The 18,277-nt window shown below is 39.1% G+C and overlaps 1 protein-coding gene across 1 annotated transcript in view; it reads left to right on the top strand.

The window, feature by feature from the left end:
• Window positions 1–18,277, top strand: part of LOC145994193 (nose resistant to fluoxetine protein 6-like) — a 90,012-nt gene that overhangs the window by 2,703 nt on the left and 69,032 nt on the right. The gene's annotated exons all lie outside the window — the stretch shown is intronic.

The raw sequence follows: 18,277 nt of genomic DNA, 5'->3' as shown, positions 1-18,277 counted from the left end.
AAGGGCCAGTTTTTTGGAGTTTTGCAAACGATCGCTATTTTTGAAATTCTATAAACGAAAATCAGGTTTTCTGATCGTGATGAAATTTTAGTATTGTGTAGGCAAAAAGCTTTTAAACATAAATCTTAATTTTCAAATTTCAAAAATTGTTAAAAAAAAACCCCTTATCATCAATTTTGCGAAATCATTTTTCTTAGCATTGGGTAGTCCTGCAAATACAAAATTGGTCTTGTTTTGAAGCTCTTTGTATCTGTTTTTAAAATCATTATCGTCGTCAATTCACATCGAGAAACCGATTTCATACAGATTTCTATTCAGCAGACTAAAGATGTACGCGGAACGTCCCAACTCCCAAAATACCTTCACACGATGTTGCAATGTTGGTACCGGCACGGGCGTAGATAAATGGTTAGAACTCTCGCGTTTGGTGCGAGCGGTCCCATCGAACCTCAAAACGAAGCGCATTACCTTAACACTCCGCCACGGAAATCGACTGCTTGCGCTGTTTCTTTGTCGGTATCGAGTTTAAATTCACGGTCTTGTCCTCGTATCTCCAATCCCAGCCTCGTTCTCGATCAGAAAGTCTCGGTGTCATTTTGGTCTTTACTGAGAAAAAGAAAAAGTTTGTGTACAATGAACAGAGATTATAACTTATGCACATATCGGTAGCTTTGATTGGTTGATTGTTTTGAATTATTTTACTTCACCTTCTGCCACTTTCGGCTATTTGCGAAGATGATGATGAATGCAGATGAGATGGATGAAGGCACAACATGAGCCACACAGAGGAGTGCTGACACTACCGTGAGTCCAGACCAGTATTGCCACAATCTGAGGGCCAAATTTCCCTTTCCAAGGGATAAAATTCCCCTTTCTCGCCCAATTTTTCCCTTCATCTTAAGAAATCGTGTAATAATAATAATAATAATAATAACAAAACTTATGATATTAATTAGTAGCAGTAATATTTGTAGTAATTTTCCCGTTGACCTCTCCTTGTGTGTGTGTGAAAATCTTAAACTTGTTACATCACCCATTTCATAAGTTCATTAGTCATGCTTATCGTTGCTATTAAGTAGAAACGCGACGTAAAATGATACAAAATAGAAATGCAAGTAGTCATAATAGGTAGGTCAAATGAGTAGAAATAAGAAATCACCGGAAAAAAATACGAAACTGAGACCTAATGTAATCTGTATTAGCATTGAGCCCGATGTCTTCCATCCCTAATTTTTAAAACATTTTTAATCAATTTACCTCTTGCCTTTGGCTTAAAATTCGGTCAAATTTTCCCTGCAGAAAGGGAAATTTCCTTTCATATGGCAACACTGATCCAGACGGGAGAGCCTCGTTAGTCTGCAACACGCAGTGCAGTGTGTACTACTTGGAAAGGAGGTTGACATTTGCGTGTCTTCGGAAAGAGTCACCCTCATACATCCTTAGCTATCCTTTGGTACAAGTTGCAATTACAGTAAAACCTCGATAATCCGGACTAATGGGGGATAAGTTGACCGGTTTATCGAAAGTCCGAATTAACTGAAATAATTTAAAAGAACAGTAGAAAGTGCATTTAAACTCCGCTTATAATAACAAAACACGTTCATTATGGTGTATTTAAAGGGCATAATCCTAAATACACTATACAGTACAGTACAAAGTCTGCGGGAAACAGAATTTCATCAGTGGTTGACTGCCATTTCTTTGGAAAGTTCTCTTCGTGACTTCTAGCCACATTTAAAACCTTTTGCCTCCTGTCCGGATTAATCGAAGTCCGGCTTATCGGGATCCGGCTTAATGAGGTTTTACTGTATAATTGTTGTCAAAGGCGCCCCAAGGTGGGGCAGCGTGGAAATTTCCATTTACTTTTTTTTCAATTTATGGTAATTTACAAACGAAGCACTTTATTTCATCTCATTTTGCGTCATTGTTTAAAAATGGTCTTGAGATAACCAATTTGATACGAAACTTTCATAATTTGCAACATTGAAACTCTGTTAATTTGTAACTTTCACACGTCTTGAAGCTTCTTATACTACTGAGTTAGCTACTGCTGCTACTAATGTTCGAAGTAACTATTATGTAATCTTGGTTGTAACAAGTACTATATTATTCATATAATAAACTTATTGGATGCTAAAATAAAATAAACTAAAACTGCTACTGCTGCTGCTCTACTACTAGTATTAGTAGTAGTAATAATAATAATAATAATAATAATAATAATGTAATTTAAAATACTGATAATGCAATAATTTTGAAAATGAACCCCTCTTTAACAAACTTCTGCATATGCCGCTGGTCTGTATCAGAATATGTTTGAGGGGAAGGGGTTTCGTCGACATCTTCGATTCGTCCTCCCCCCCTAGGAAAATTTCTTGCGACGCCAATGAATAGCAGGAACTTATTTCGCATACCCGGCACGCTTACAAAAATGACGCTGTGCTCCCATCTGCTTGAAATCGAAAGCATGTTGAATCGCGAAACAGCTGGTACGTACTACATACACCTCCGCCTACAACCTCTGGAGGTGTGCTCCGACACGGAGGGACGAGAGAATGACACGGAGGGCGACAAGGTGGAGACAATGCGCGGAAGCCGAGCGCCAATAAAAACATTATTGTTCCGGGCGCGTGTCCTACATGGAGATTTTCTCATCGCTGCGACTGGCAAGGGGCGATAATATGCAGCGAAAATCCCGCGCCGAGTTTTCCTGGTTTGCGGAATGACTTTCGATTGTTTCGCGGTTGAACATTTGGCATACGGCCGAAGTAGCTCCCAGACCAGCGGGTCTCACTTTGCGCACAAGGCTCTAGCAACCAACGTTATCTGAAGCTAGCACGGAATGCCTTCGTTGTTAGAGTCCAGGAACACATAATGGGTTCTATTGAGTTCCGCTGCAGAACCGAAACCTTCTTTTCCCCGCATAATTTAAATTCGGTGTAAGTTGCTATTGAAAAAAGGTTCCTGGACCGTATTTAAATTCATCCGGAAAAAAAAGGTTCCAGGACCGTATTTAAATTCATCCGGAAAAAAGGTTCCAGGACCGTATTTAAATTCATCCGGAAAAAAGGTTCCAGGACCGTATTTAAATTCATTCGGAAAAAATGTTCCTGGACCGTATTTAAATTCATCCGAAAAAAGGTTCCAGGACCGTATTTAAATTCATCCGGAAAAAAATGTTCCTGGACCGTATTTAAATTCATCCGAAAAAAGGTTCCTGGACCGTATTTAAATTCATTCGGAAAAAAGTTTCCAGGACCGTATTTAAATTCATCCGGAAAAAAGGTTCCAGGACCGTATTTAAATTCATCCAAAAAAAAAAAAGGTTCCAGGACCGTATTTAAATTCATCCGGAAAAAAGGTTCCAGGACCGTATTTAAATTCATCCGGAAAAAGGTTCCAGGACCGTATTTAAATTCATCCGGAAAAAAGGTTCCAGGACCGTATTTAAATTCATCCGGAAAAAAGGTTCCAGGACCGTATTTAAATTCATCCGGAAAAAAGGTTCCAGGACCGTATTTAAATTCATCCGGAAAAAAGGTTCCAGGACCGTATTTAAATTCATCCGGAAAAAAGGTTCCAGGACCGTATTTAAATTCATCCGGAAAAAAGGTTCCTGGACCGTATTTAAATTCATCCGGAAAAAAAGGTTCCAGGACCGTATTTAAATTCATCCGGAAAAAAGGTTCCTGGACCGTATTTAAATTCATCCGGAAAAAGGTTCCAGGACCGTATTTAAATTCATCCGGAAAAAAGGTTCCAGGACCGTATTGAAATTCATCCTGAAAAAAGGTTCCTGGACCGTATTTAAATTCATCCGGAAAAAGGTTCCAGGACCGTATTTAAATTAATCCAGAAAAATAGTTCCTGGACCGAATTAAAATACTTGAAACATAAAGAGGGGTGCAGAACCCATTTAAGTTTGCTGATTTTCTCTCCTATACCGGAATTTAATTTATTTAAAATTCCTGGACCTTTAACTTAACAACCATGATTATTAGGTTAGGTTTACTGTTGTTAGCATGAATGTATATTTACGCTAAGAGAAGTAACCTAACAAGCCTAACCTAACAATGAGAGCATTCCGCATTGAAGTCAGAACAGGAAGGTTGCTAGGGTCTTTGTCTGATAACCGAGATCCCAGACTATACTCTGTCCCGTTATCTCTGGAGCAGGCCATCAAAAACAAGTCTCTACGCAAGTCGTAACGAGAGACGGCTCCACCAATGAACACGTGAGAGCGGGGAAAGCGACTGCAGTTACCAGCCTTCGCAGCAGCGTGTACCGATTCCCTCTGCCCACTCGATTTTCCCCCTTCTCTGCCTTGCTCCAGAGATATCCGGGACAGAGTATAGCGCTTGAAGTGGAAATGTTTCGTTGAGCCCTTGGGTTAGCTGTGTGTGTGTTGGGGGGGGGGGATCTCAGTGCTTCAAGTAGAGAATCTTAGCTGGGGGAATGTTCCTATGGTTTAACACTGTGACAATGACCTAATTCCAGGGTTGCTAAATGTCCAGGAATTTTAAATAAATTCAATTCCGGTCCAGGAGAGAAAATCAGCAAGCGGAAATGGGCTCTTTACCGTAAAGAACTTTTTTGTCTGTAAAATATTTCAATTCGGTCCAGGCTCCTTTTTTTCCGGATGAATTTAAATACGGTCCTGGAACCTTTTTCCGGATGAATTTAAATACGGTCCTGGAACCTTCTTTCCGGATGAATTTAAATACGGTCCTGGAACCTTTTTTCCGGATGAATTTAAATGCGGTCCTGGAACCTTTTTTTCCGGATGAATTTAAATACGGTCCTGGAACCTTCTTTCCGGATGAATTTAAATACGGTCCTGGAACCTTTTTTCCGGATGAATTTAAATACGGTCCTGGAACTTTTTTTCCGGATGAATTTAAATACGGTCCTGGAACCTTCTTTCCGGATGAATTTAAATACAGTCCTGGAACCTTTTTTCCGGATGAATTTAAATACGGTCCTGGAACCTTCTTTCCGGATGAATTTAAATACAGTCCTGGAACCTTTTTCCCGGATGAATTTAAATGCGGTCCTGGAACCTTCTTTCCGGATGAATTTAAATACGGTCCTGGAACCTTTTTTCCGGATGAATTTAAATACGGTCCTGGAACCTTTTTTCCGGATGAATTTAAATACGGTCCTGGAACCTTTTTCCGGATGAATTTAAATACGGTCCTGGAACCTTCTTTCCGGATGAATTTAAATACGGTCCTGGAACTTTTTACAACGAAACAATACGCAACTTGGACCGAATTTAAATTTTGCGAAAGAAAAAGGTTCCGTTCCTTTTCCGAAATCCAATAGAGACCATTAGAATTCATGGGTTCCCTGGAAATTTGACAATCCTGCATGATTCAATCATTTAGGAAACACAAACCTACACACAGCTTTCGTTTACATGAATACCCGAGAAAATGCATTTTATCCTATCTGTGTGCAACCACGTGTAGTGAACACTCTCTTCGGGTAAAACTTGAAATGCCAAGACCTTAGTAACCCATGACGTTGCAAGTACGAGGCCGGTATCGTAACCACTTAGCCGCCTCGCCGGTTGTCATCTCGCCTACATCACCGTGCACCGGAAGACATGAGCTTACGTAACAACGTGCGAGTTTCGAGATGAACAGGAAGCATGTAAGAGGATTTGAATGTAATCACATCCCTTGTACAAACCGGACGGCTTTTTCTGAGCTACACTGCAGATAAAAGGACAACAAATTACCATAAAAAGGCCGACGTACTTGTCACGTGACCTTAGTGCTCCTCTTGCCACTCTCCCAGACGTGTGCACTGGTGACGTTTTCTCGTGAATTATGTAATTCAAGAACCGTCAAGTCTTCACAGAGAAGATGGTGTTACCCTTTCGTTCCATATAGGAGAACTCCAACTTTGTAACCACGATAACTTTTGCATACATTTTGTAGCATTTGAGGTGAATGTAGGACTGATCAGATATCGGTAACAGTATTATGTGTTTTTTCAATATTCTTCTGTATTATTTTAAATATTACATACCAAAACTTTAGTAAAATATACCCATAGCGGGAATTGAAAACTCACCCACTGGTAGCTATTATTCAATATTTTGAACACTTTTAATTGTTACGATATTCAATTATCGGTATCGCTGGGAATCGTTTAGAGTATCGGCTCAGCTCTAGTTTTAACTCCACTTTTATGCACAGGTAGGCTAATTGGGAATGGACCTATAGTTAAAAGTGGGATCGGAATCACCATGTGCCTCCACCGTGTATGGAACCCGGGACCTTTTGATTAAAAGGCGATGACGTCACTGAATCTAGAACAATTGCAATGGCGGACAATTGCGATGAAGCCAAAATCGCGGACAATTGCAATGACTTTGACGGTGAAGGTCATTTTACAAATTAATGGTAGGGCAATTGCGACGATCAGGACCTAACCAAAGGCGCCACAGAACTAATAATGCTGTAGAACGTTGGAACAACCAAATAAGTAGGTGGCTTGGAAGACCACATCCAAAAATTCATGATGTTCTGGCCAGCTTCAAGAGCCAAGCAGAAGGCACCAACATGAAGTACATGCGGATGGAACTTAATCTAGAAGGTCAGAAAAGGAAGAAGCGAGACATTAAAATCGAGGAGAGAGTTGGAAAGAGTATTCGCACATATGATAAAACTGGTGACTTCAAAAGGTGTCTGTTGGCTCTAGCCCATGATCAAAAAAATTGATTGAATCAAATTCCCAGCCAAAAATATCAATATTTCACGTAATTATTTTATAAGAGGTATTATACGGGGTGTTAAGTCACCCTTGAATTTGATTGAATGTCATCAAAATTGTCTACCCGCCCTTTTACTTCTGCGTTCATCGCAATTGTCCGCCGGCTCGTGACAGTCCCGCTACCGTTGTCACTACGCCATTGGGAGGCCCGAGGTAAATTTTTCCATGGCAGCTCGATAGTTGCAAAAAAAAAATAAAAAAAAAAATAGGATCCAGGTTTTCCGGTTACAAGAATAGTGATATTTCAGGATCTAGCACTCCATATTGGATACCTTGTAATCAGGGAATTTCGGATCCGATTCTTGGCGTATGTAAGACATTACACGGGTCAAATCCCACCTTAAACTGTTAAGTGTGAACACACCCTAATGCCAACTTCTCTTCCGCGTAGTACACCATTGTTGTAGACTAACCAGGCTCTGGTGTCTGAGCTCACAACCAGTATAATCCTCTGTGGAACTCGTGCTGTGTCCTGCCCATGTGTATGTTTGTCCTTTTACAAAATTTTACCATCTCCTTGGTGGAGTGATTATCATGTGCGCTACGACGACAGGGGTCCCGGGTTCGAATTCCGGTCGGGGCATGAGTGTTCTTTGTGAGTGTCTCATCATACTGTCACTCATCCTTAACTTCGAGATTACTAAATGTGGGCCTCTCCGATGGCACAGTGGTAGCGTCGTCGCCTTGTAATCAAGGGGATCCTTGGTTCGATACCCAGTGGAGGCACGTAGTGGTTCGGATCCCATTTTAAACTGTAGGTCGAGTCTCGATCAGCCATACTGTGCACAAAGTGGAATTAGAACACAAACTCAATCAATCATTACTAAAAGTGGCAGAAAAGCAAAGTAAAATAAATGGAACCAATCAATTACAGCTGAGCTTAAAATGGACTCGAAAAAAATGGTAGCAAAAATCTGGTACCTATGACAACCGATCTTTTATGATATTTATGATCTCACTCCACGCTTTTCAAGGTGACAAAACAAACAAACAAAATGACTAAGATTGCATAATAGAAGGCGCTTGCTTACTTTCGGTGAATTTCCATGTGCCAATAAACTCTTCACTTCTCAAATTTCGCCTTCCAGTTATTTCAAGAGACATTCCTGCGATAGGAAAAAGCAAAAAATAGAATAAAACAGAAAGAGAGAAGAATAAGACGAAAAGAGAGAGACAAAGAAAGTAAGAACGAGAGAGAAGAAGATACAAAGATTGAAAGGAGAAAGAAAAACTAGAGGGAGAAAGAGAGAGGGGAGGGATAGAAAGAGATAGTGGAGGAGAAGAAAGTACGGAAAAGAGAGAGAGAAAAGAAATACATACTTATATACCTCAAGAAAGAGAGAGATTCATACGTTATGAATAATACAGAATGAGAGAGAGGGACAAAGATATAAAATTAAACAGAGGGAGATAGAAAGAATGAACGAAAAAAGAGAGGAAAGATGTAATGAAAGAGAACAAGAGAGAAAGTCAGAGGTAATAAGGAAGAGAGAGGACGGAAATGAAAGATAAACTAACAAAGTAAGGTAGACAGGCAAAGCAAGAGGAAAGAAAGAACAAAGGAGAAAAAGTAGAGATAAACAGAGGAAGAAAAGGAGAAACAAAGACATAAGAAGAAAGAAATATAGAAATAATAGAGAAAAAGGAAAACAGGAGAACAAAGATAGAGAGAAGAGAAGGGAAAAGCAGAGAAAGAAAGAGAGATACAGAGAAACTCAGGAGGAAATGTAGGAACAAAGAGACTGCAAAAGGGGGAATAAAGAAATATGAAAGAACCACCACCACAGAAGCATGTAAAATACCTATTTCGTCTTCATTTCTGCGCACGTTCCAACGCCATCTAGTGTTGTGAATTTCCAGCGCTTTTCTTCTCACCACATCCGTTATTGAAGTGTTGCAACCAACATGTACAAAGCAGTGACGTCACGTGTACAAGAGCGAGAAAAATAAGAATATAAGTGGAAATTAAGTAGCTTAAAGAAGTGAACACGGAGTGCCTCACGATCGCTTGTAATTGAAGCGTTGTGGAAAGCGCGGGAAACTGGTCGCACTGCTTTCTTCTTTCCCTGGAATGCTTGCTGTTACGTCATCGCGTTGACATAACTGTGCTTTTCTTCCAGACTCTTCAAGTCGCACGGGTAAGAGAGAGAGAAAGTTCCCTATGAGCACGTGTTTTCATGGACCACGTTTGTTTACAATGTCACTGTGTTTACGGGTTAAGGGCCTTGTTTCTCGTCACGATGAGCCACGCATTGGGCAAGGTATACAGTGGCGTGCCCAGGATTTTCGAAAAGGGGTTGGTTACGTATACTTTTTCTATTTTAGTAATGAGTCCTCATTTTACCATCTCCTGCCTTTGACATAAGGTAAAAAGGTAAAATTCATCGTGCATGTAATAATAAGGCGTGACTCTACAGCCCGTAAGGGCCTTTGACTATCTCCCGACTGCCAGTCTCCCTCCCACAATCCTACCTTGAGGTGTAGAGATCTTCAACCGGTAATGGGATGACGTGTGGTCAGCACGTCCAACCCCCAGCCGTTACAGGAGATATCCGTGACCGGGTTACGCTACACAGACCAGTAGCTCCCCAATTTCCTCACGATGGTGATTTGCAACCGGTCCTATACACAGGCCGATAACCCAGGTCGATCCGAACGCATGCCATCCCACAATCGGAGCCCAAAGCACAGCGCCTTTTAGACCGCATGGTCACATACCATGTGACCCTCCTTACCCCATGTGGACCCCCGTACAGGTAGCGCCGTGCCTTGAAGGCACATTTAGGGGATATGGGGTAGGACCTACATATTTTCGATCTCGGTCATTTTGGAGGTGATGTGATCAGCACCACGCTACGGCAGTCATTCTTCAGGGTTGCCCCAAGATACTCATTGATTCGAGGCTGGGTTAACCCGAGTGCCGATTTATGCAGGGAATCGTATCCAGGTCTCCCGCGTGGTAGAGAGATGCTTTGACAATTTTTTTTAGAAATACTAGGCCAAAATGGAAAGTTCGGGCATCCGCAGAGGGTGTATGATGAAAACTTTCTTTTTCAGGCATCCTGGGGGATGTTTAGTCTAGCCTTGAGGTCAGCTGGGGAGGGAGGGATGATCCTATTGTTTAACATGGTGACGATAAGACAGTTCGGGGGGGCGTGTTTTGCTAACATTTTGCCACCGGGGGGTATACCATCACCCCGCATCCCCCCTCGCATAGAGCACTGAGAATTTAAAGTCCACTTTATGCACCGATAGGCTAATCGGGACTGGGCCTACAGTTTAAAGTGGGATCTGAACCACTATGTTTTTCCACCGGAGTCGAACCAGGGACCTCTTGATTCAAGGCGACGACGTTACTACTACGCCATCGGGGAAACACTCGAGAACTGAGAATGGTGTCGATTTGGAAAACAAGATTATTTCCTTACCATGGGCGTCGCTAGAAATTTTTAAAAGGGGGGGGGGTGTCAGGCTACTGATAAAACTTGAATAGTGGAAATATGTTATCATTTTTATGAATATTATGCAATAATAACTATTACCAAGTGATAAAAAACTTATTTATTCCAAATTTATTATTATTATATCCTCGGAGAGACTTTTCAACTCAACCCAACAAGAGTCAATATTAGCACTACTTTCATAATCTTTTTCACATTTCAAACCGTTCGTGTACTGAAATGTATGTTATTAATACATGTTAGGCAGAAATTTTAGTCATAGCTAATGTTTGTTAGTTACCTACTTTTAACTTTCCTTTTGTTTATTCTTTTTCATTCATTCATTTTCATTAACCTTTTTTTATTCACTTCTGCACTTTGTTCCTCATCTACATTTAATAATATCCTTTCCATTTGTTCTAATTTCTCTTATACGAGGGTTGAGGCACAAGTCATGGCAACTCTCAAAGTTAAACGGTGGTACCACAATGTGATCGTAAGTCCCGGGGAAAGTGGCTCCTGTAGTATGTGAGCTCGTCACTAGATGGCAGTGGTAATTCATTCTGAGTCAACATCTGTTGCACGGCGTGACCAGCGTTCGTGTATGTTAGCCGTTTTTCAGAGAGGAAATGCTAAAGAATGCCACAGGGAGTTGATGGAGACTGTGAGAAAAATTGTGTTGTACTGTAGTATGCGCCTCTTTTGTTCTTGTAAAGCTTGCATGCCTTTGTGCTTGCACGATTCTATATTCGAGAACTTATTCGTCTCCCTGTCCTACACCTGGTACACACATGATCTGCAATGTGCATGCATTCCACAATACCATACACTTCCATTTGTATGTGTCTGATTTTCGTGCGGGACTTTACAAGTTCTTATTTGGCATCGGATCGAATACTGGGTGAGATCTTTACGTATCGAATGAAAATCAGCCGAAATAGACGAATCTTACCAATATTGCGTTTTTAGAACATATTTCTTCAATTTTTTTCGTAATAAGACATATTTATGTACAATTTCGTAATTGTCTTGCACATAATTGGTTATTTTATAATTTATTCTTCGTACCATTAGCGCAACGGATAGTTTATATTATCGATGGCAGGATAAGGAAATTACGGACAAAGAAATTGAAAGCAGATGCCTTCTATTCTTACCAACTAGTACAGAACAATAATACCCCTCCCTTTTTTTATCCCGCCGACAATTCATAGCCGTGCAAACATTATTGAGAAAAATTGCTCATTTCTTTACCTTTTTCGGCTTCTCCCAACAATCAGTCAAAAGTAAAAATAACATTTGGTGCATTACAGCTCCTGCTATATCGACAATTGAGTACAGATGTTTCAAGATCACTTGTCGTTTATCAGTGTGTATACTCTGTCCTGGGTATCTCTGGAGTAGGTGAACGAAAACAGGTTTCTGCGCAAGTAGTGACGCGAGACGGCTCCACCACACAGTTTTCCACAAAGGTGTAAATTAAACTTAGGATAACTGCAGACAACCTCACGAAAACTCAGTATTTTCCCAGCCTAGTCAATCTTCCTTGGAAGATACTGACTTCCCGTATAATGAGAAATTCGAAAGTTTACTGGAGATATTTCTGCATTTTTCTGACATATTTTTCAATTTTTATGGCATATTTTTCAATTATTACATAATTTGTACATATTTTACAGTTTTATAGGACATAAAGTCCCGGACCCTACTTATGAACAAACCCTCGTACATATTTTTGCAGAAATTTTTTCCCCTTGTTTTGTTCTTTTCTTTTTCTCCACTGTTTATCTACTTGATTTCACTTCCTGTTTCTTTTATTTGAAACTCTCGGTAGCCCATCACCTATTGGCTTATTTGCACTTGCTGCTGAATGGTGATGCGAATTATCGTCAAATCAGCGCTCAATTGTTGCAGCTGCACCTAACAATAAAATATTGATCCTAAGGGCACCCGGAAATGGAAAGTTAATAATTTAGGTCGCGTCGTTGCAAGAAATGTATTCCTTCAGCTACGAAATGAAAGTGAATTACTCTTTAATGTATTAGTGTAAGCACTAAACCGTTTTTATTGCACCTTTCTAAAATGCGTGGAGACTAAAGAAATTGTTTGTAAACTTCCTGTAACTTTATCGCGCTCTTCCGCTTATAAGATATGATGATAATTTGGTACGAAAGCAGTCATTGTTGTGGGAATTGCAGGGGCGGCTCAAGAAAAAAATTTCATCAGGGTGAGATGAATTTTTGGCACCCCCCAAATTTCCTCCCTGTTGTCCCCCCTTCTTTGTACAATGGTTTTCCTACTTTCAACCTTCCTCCAATAAAAAAAAACAACATGACCATGTTATATTTACAGTTTCAATAACGAAAAATGATAGCCTTATTTTTTAAGGTACCGTTTAGAACAGTGGCGTCGCGTGCTGTTCGCATACGAGTGTTCACAATAATGTTTTTGAACTGAATGCAGATTTACTCCTCTCCCTTGTAACTTCATCTTCAATTGAAAAAGTGAGAATAGCAGTTCAAATTATTTTCAACAATTTCCCCCAAAATCACGCTGTATTTGAAGTAATGCAAGAAGGACCTAGGGGAAATTGTCCCTCTCCCCCTTAAAATCCGACAGGTTTAGTGAATTGTCGCTAAAGTTTGCAACTATGTAGCACAGACATTTTCGAGTCCCCCTAGACAAGCCTTGTATATGCTGCACTCTGGTGCCGAATGTAAGAAATATTTCCTCTTGCATCAGTGTTCGCACAGCGAAGTGAACATCTTCGGGGTATAGTGGTCAACAGCCCCTTACCTGTCAGCTCTATGCAACACGCACAGCAATTGTGTTCAACGCCCTCCGTGGAACACCGTGGGAGTGAGGGTTACCAACTATCTAGACAAGTTATCAGACGTAAAATAAGTGTCAGAGTAAATTGTGTGTATATACTCGTACATCAAACCTTGTATTCTTTCGAATAAATATATGTATGTGTGTGTGAATTTAATATGTATGTAATATACATGAGTGTTCATGTGCTCATGCGAACATTATCAGGCGACGCGCCTGGTTTAGAACACGTCTGTTGTACGTGTAACCTATATTTAATACCAGCATCATGACAGCAAAATAACAATAATCTCTTAGCTACATGATTTTACAGTATACTTATTGTTCAATGCAGTAGTAACTTGAATTAATTCTTGGCAACAATAAATCCAACCAGTAGCGGCGAATGGGTGCCAAGAATGGGGGGGGAGGGGTTGCAAAGGAAGTTTACCTTCTTATGGTAGACAGGGTTTAGCATTAAGAGGCCATAGTGCCGGGAGAAAAAGTGCCAGAATTTGGAGAATTTGCCCTCCTAATTGCCGCCACTGAATCCAATTATTTTTAAAACACATATCCATGCGCCCGTTCTAGGCTTGTAGTGGTTCGAATCACACTTTACACTGTATATTCAGTCCCTATTAGCCTTTCTGTGTATAAATTGGACTTTAGAAATAAAAATCAAACAATATGAAACGGAGGCCACGCTTGTGTAATCAAAAATAAGGTTTTGATACTAATCAAGGGGGACGTTCCGGTTTGGCTCCAGCATGTCTAGGCCGGAATTCGGACCCGAGACCCCTGGCGTCGTAGCACGTTATTAATCATCCCGCCACTGAGGGCGTCTAAGTTTTCCCCGGATTCGATTCCCTGTGGAGGCACATTGTAGTGTCCGGGTCCAATTTAAAACTGTAGGACCAGTCCAGATTAGCTTATCTGATCATAGAAGTGGACTTAATGCTCGGCTGAACTTTTGACTGACGACAATGAAATCCTTTTCGAATATTGCTGTCCTTTTGTAAAACCTCTATGATATTCCAATATCTGGAAAATTATATGTGCTTAGACTTCCTTCTAGAGCAGTGTTTCTTAACTGTTGGACCGCGGCCTGGTACCGGGCCCTTGTTTCAAATATACCGAACCGTGAGAAATTCTCCTAAAGTTTGCGACTTGCAGCCCGAGCTGGCAACCAGCTGAAAAGATGACCTTTCCTTCGAGGTTCACCAGCGATAAGATTCCTTTCTCGGCAGTTCTGGTGAGAAATCAAAGCCTCTGTGCACATGTGCAGCCTCCACGATGGCGCAGTGGTAGCGTAGTCGCCTTGTAATCAAGGAGTCCCGAGTTCGATACCCGGTGGAGTCTTGTCCCGATTAGCCTTACTGTGCATAAAGTGGACTTCAAACACCAACTCAACAACGCCAAATCCAATTTTCAATTTTCAAGTTTGGGTTTCTCTCAAGTTAGAGCCGGAAGGATGAAGCGACTTGCAGCCAAAATTAATTTAATAATAGAGGAGAAGGTCTAAATATGGGCGAAGGTTTAAATATGGGATTTGGAGTTATCAGCGCTCTCGGGTGCTGCAGCCTGGCAGAGGTTAAGGGAACTGGTTATCTGTCAAGGACAAAGGTTGCGGAGCCAATTCGCAAGAGAAAGTGGTGGTTAGTTTCGGCCTTGGACGCTGTTATAGAATTGCGACCTCCGAAAACTTTTTGCAGGTATATTTTAACTCAGATTTCTCTGAATTCTCATCTGCTTTGTATAGGTTATGATATTAGCGGTACATAAAACAAATGTGGACTTTTATACTGCCATGATTTGTTTGTGAAATATGTACCATAGAGAGTGAAAATAAATTGAAGAAGAAAAATAGCATAATGGTCTAAATATGGCTATGACATGAGGTCTAATGTTGAGATCACATTTTCAACAAATATTTAGATGTTTTTCTTAATTTAGATTTTTCCCATTCCGCGTGATTTTCAAAACAACAGATTAGTCATAAATATGAATTTTATAATGTTTTAGCGATAAATAACTGTTTTCTAAAAATTTTAATTGCTTTTTGTGATATTGCCACGAGTAGCCCATATTTAGACCACAATTTTGAAATACATGATTTTACCATTTTTTGGAAATTGTTTTTTTTTTTAAATGGAGACCTTCTATACTTTAGCATGCTATTACATTTAAGTATATATTTAATAGATATGCATTTTTAAAGGTATGTTTGATATATTAATTTTTTCCTCCGAAAATGACTACATAAAAAGGGGGGGCATATTTAGACATTTTCCTCTATTGGTCATAGGAAACTAAAGATTCCGTTAGATCGAATCGTTGTCATCTAATTTAAACCAAATTTTATATTTGTCAACAAGCCTAGATAACTAATACTTTATATTATTATACCATAATTTATTTATTAATATTAAATTTATATCTAACGTTTGAAGTTAAAAAATCAGAAAGTTATTTACGAGTATAACTGCTGGGATCGGGACACCGACTTTTTTAAAAAACGAATTTACCGGCTCACGTTTATCTTCGTATAGTTTGCTCTCAATAGTTTCGTGTCTACGTCAGCCTATTAAACTATTGTTAATATCTAGACAACAGAAAAAGAAAACTACACGAAGAATCACTTGAATGCTCTGGAAGGAATTCTAAGTATGTATAATTTTTTACATTTTGGAGTATCGTAGTGGTTTTAGGAATGGGGAAGAAAAATTCGAAAATGGCTTCGCTGGCGTTGACCAAACGTTCAGCCGAGCAATATATTTGACATTACTTATTTTCTTGTACTCCTAATATGACGCAAATTGCCCATTACATTTTCCATACACCTGATTTGCAAAATACGAGAATCATTAATGAATGAAGAAATACATAAACTACAATTTCTTTTCGTACACACAAATTATGACTGTATAAACTGAAATAAGTGTTCTTAAGATTCAAAGTTTTTATACAAATATTAATTCTACTTTGCACTTGCATATCTAAGTTGGTTAAATTGTCTTATTAATATATTTTAATTGTATTAATTGACAAAAAACATGTGGAATGTTTGCTATCTGCACATGCACGAATCTATGTTATTTATTATCTGCTGTGTAGTAGAACTGACAAGGAGAGAGTTCGACTTGAGTAACTGAGTTTTAGACGGCGCTTCGTATAGTGGTTAGGTTAGGTTGTGTAATTACACGTAAAAGAAAGGTTTCTACATGACACTTAAATTACACGTAAAAAAACTTAAAGTATGTAAAAACTAGAATCAAACTTAAAAATTAAAAGAAAACAAGATTTTTACTATAGTTTTTGTTATGTATGGCAGCTGGCAGTGGCAAGAAATAAGCAAAAAAAAAGGCTTTAAGAAACTTTCCTTCTGATTGTATGTGTTCTTATATTGAAATTTTATGGAACTGCCATGTTCACATTCGCTTCAAGCTTTGTTCCTTTCAAATTTCTAATCATATAGCTCTCGTGGAAAAATCAAACACAATTGCTGCAAGTTAATTGTACTCTTCAGTCAGTGTGTTTGATTTATTGGCCAAAATGTACCTCGACGCTTCTTGCTATGTTTTTTTTTTCAACATCCCTCCCTCTAAATTTCATTCCTCACCCCCTCAGCACCCCTAGATGATTAACCGTGGCGCCATCCTTTGAGTATTACACTTCTGTTTACTCAAGGAACATGTCAATATAACTGCACACAACTCATGAACGGAATGAAAAAATGCCGAAAAAATGCCAAAAATTTTAAATGTGTTTCAAATTTTGAAATTTTAGATTGTTGTCCCTGACATAATATGCGCAAAACCAAGAGCTTCAAAATGATTGGTCTCTGTCGCATTTAGAAGCAGTGAAACATGTAAGTGGTTTCCAAACAATTGAAATTATGAACAGGCCAGGTGGATTTTTGTGCTGGAAAAGATAGCTTGCATATTCTGGGGATCTGAAAGTACTTTAAAAAGAGCTGCAAATTTGATCCGAGTCGGAAGGGGTGGTTGTAAAGTCACCCATTTTCAATATGTGCTTGCGATTGTCGCTTCATTAGTGTCATCATGACCTTCGTAATTAGCTAAAGTGGCAGAAAAGCGAAGTAAGATAAATCAATCAGTCGATTAGTACCCTGAAAAAGCTATAGATGCCGCAATGTTTGCAATATGAATAATTTTAACATAAACTTTAAAGTTAGATCTAACAAAACTCTTACCTTTAGGTTTTAGGAAATCGTAATTTTATTAACTAAACATTTTGTATTGTTGTAAAGCAAACACAGTACACTCCGCTAAACTTTTAATTAATGGTTCAGTCAAGAATTACTTCCAAAGACCAGTACCTTGAAATTTGCAGTGGAACACAGAAAAACGCGGTTTCAACATCATTCAATTTGATAAACACTACTGACAATAACAAACTTATACATGTCTGAAAATAATAATATTTAGTATGCTAATGTGTGTGTGAGCATTCTTAGTAATAATAATAAATAATAATGAATATATATATATATATATATATATAAAATAACATTGTATAATACAATTTTATTATACAATATTCTGAGTTATTACATGCAAATATTCTGAAAATACATAGTTTAGTTTCGCGTAATTTACAAAGCGAATTTACAAAAGTTAACAAATCTTATCATATTGGGGAAATTACAATTTTAAATGTTACGCCATTTGCTAATCATCAAAAAGGTTAGTTCATCAACATCAATAATCTCCTGATTGGCGTAGTCCCGATTAGCCTTACTGTGCATAAAGTGGACGTAAAACACCAAATCAATCAATCTTGATTGGCGTGTTTACATTTGCATCCAAGTTAAGTATATTTATCAAACAAGCTTTATCCGTAAGTGCATCACAAAAAGGTTAGTTCATTTGATCAATAATATCATGATTGGCGAGTACACGTTTGCGTCACAACGTTAAGTTGATTTGAAAAATCAGGTTACAAACCAGCTTTATGAATTTTCCTCAATATTGATAACGTTAAACTTTCAACTTGTATATTTTTGTTTGAATTCTTATGAAAATGTGTGACGCCAGTGATCCCGGGTTCGAATCCCGGCCTGGGCATGGATGTTTGTCGGTGTCCATTCATCAATTTCATCATATCATCACTCATCACCAGCTTCGCGACCTAGAATTACTTCCAAAGACCAGTACCTTGAAATTTGCAGTGGAACACAGAAAAACGCGGAACAAGAGACCTTTGTAAATCGGAGAAGAGAG

The sequence above is a fragment of the Lepisma saccharinum genome, chromosome 10 (assembly GCF_977018435.1).
Source record: "Lepisma saccharinum chromosome 10, izLepSacc3.1, whole genome shotgun sequence".
NCBI lineage: Eukaryota > Metazoa > Arthropoda > Insecta > Zygentoma > Lepismatidae > Lepisma > Lepisma saccharinum.
The sequence above is the reverse complement of the archived record's forward strand: the minus strand, read 5'-3'. Positions and strand labels throughout refer to the sequence as shown.